At 36.9% G+C, this 2,044-nt stretch overlaps 1 pseudogene; it reads right to left on the reverse strand.

The window, feature by feature from the left end:
* Nucleotides 1-306: 306 nt before the first annotated feature.
* Nucleotides 307-402, reverse strand: LOC145577135 (small nucleolar RNA R71; annotated as a pseudogene).
* Between the last annotated feature and the right edge of the window lie 1,642 nt (nt 403-2,044).

Here is a 2,044-nt window from a genome sequence, read left to right on the forward strand (position 1 = left end):
GATGGAGTGCAATTCGAGATCAAGCCCCAATTTATCAAGATGATAGAAAGGAAGCAATTCAGTGGAGCTAAGGGTGAAGATCCTAATCTTCACATTGCAGATTTCTGTCAATATTGATATACCATTGGGCAAGCTGGGGTCACGCAAGACCAAATCAGGGAGATTCTTTTTCCCTTTTCTTTATGTGGAAAAGCTAAATTATGGTATAACGGATTGAATAGAACTGCCCTTGGTATTACTGACTGGAGTACTCTTGCTTTGAATTTCTATAATAAATATTACCTGGCAGAGAGGACAGCTTTGTTAAGGAGTTCGATCCTAAATTTTGCCCAAGAAGCTGATGAAAGTTTATATGAAGCTTGGGAAAGATTTAAGGATTTGCAGAGAGAATGCCCCCATCATGGGCTAGCATAGTGGCAGATAATCCAAGCCTTCTACAACGGGCTTGGATATAATTCAAGAATGATTTTGGACTCTGCAGCTAATGGAAGATTTATGAATTTGGATGAGAATATTTCGAGCATTGTTGTCGAAGAGATGGCTATTCATAATTCCCAATATGGGAATCCCAGAGGATTTGCAAATAAGGGAAACCACCAGGTCGATTCTATATCCTTTTTGCAAGCACAATTGACTTATATTAGCCAGAAATTAGACAATATTAATAATTCTAATTCATCTTCCGTTGCTAATGTTTCTGCTATTGGTACTAACTCTGCAATATTTTGTGATAATTGTGGTCTTGTAGGTCATTGGGCGCAGGAATGTAGGAGTTCACTTGAAAAAATTAATGCTTTTCAAACCTATAAGCAATTTAGTCCATACTCTAACACCTACAATGCAGGGTTGAAAAATAACCAAAATATGTCATATAATAGTACGAATGTGCTTAACCTCCACCCCAAGTACATCAACCACAGCATAGGTACTACCAACCTCCACATCAGAGACCACAACAGGTTGTAACTCTTCCGTCTGATTCTGGCCTATCAGAAATCAAAACAATGTTAGCCAATATGCAGAAGCAAATGTAGAGTAGAGATGCGCAAATTGACTCATTAATAGCACATAATAAAATGATAGATACTCATATTGCGCAACTTTCCTCTACTCTGCAAACTCGCCAGCAGGGAGCCCTATCATCACAGCCAGTACAACCAACAGAATACGCAAATGCAATTGCCCTGAGGAGTGGTTCACACTATGATGGGCCTCCTATGCCCAAAGATGATGAACCTCTTACAACAAAAATTGCTAATCTTGATTTCTATTAAACCAAACAATGTTGTTACTAGCCCTACAGGGCTCCAGGGTAAAACTAACTCTTCTAATAATTCTTTGCAGGGTAAACCTCAGGATAAGAGTAGAGATGTGCAGGGTCTTGCTATCAAACTTCCATTCCCTAATAGACATTTAAAGAGTAAGTTGGATAAGCAATTTGGTAAGTTTCTAAAGGTTTTGAAGAATTAGCATGTGACAGTTCCTTTCACAGATTTAATTACTCAAGTTCCCGCATATTCTAAATTTATGAAAGAAATTTTGACTAGAAAAAGATCTATTAGTGAGGTAGAGACAGTTGTTTTTACTGCAGAATGTAGTGCTATATTACAGAATAAATCTCCACCTAAACTAAAACATCCGGGTAGTTATTCTATTCCATGTCATATTGGTAATCTGATGATTGATAAAGCTTTATGTGATTTGGGCGCTAGTGTAAGTGTTATGCCATTATCTTTGAGCTCAAGTTAAATATGGGTAAATTAAAAGCTACCAATATTACTCTGCAAATGGCCGAACATTCTGTGAAATACCCTTTAGGTGTTTTAGAGGATGTTTTTGTTAGAGTAAGTAAATTTTATATACCTGTTGATTTTGTTGTTCTTGATATGGGGGAAGATTTGCGAATTCCGATTATTTTAGGTAGATCATTCCTTCATACTGCAGGGGCAATAATAGATGTGAAAAGTGGTAAACTTACATTATGTGTAGGGGATGATAATATTACTTTTAATCTAAATAATGTCCCTAAAAGTCCCATGTTAGA

The sequence above is a fragment of the Chenopodium album genome, chromosome 13 (genome assembly GCF_948465745.1).
Source record: "Chenopodium album chromosome 13, dcCheAlbu1.1, whole genome shotgun sequence".
NCBI classification, from domain to species: domain Eukaryota; kingdom Viridiplantae; phylum Streptophyta; class Magnoliopsida; order Caryophyllales; family Amaranthaceae; genus Chenopodium; species Chenopodium album.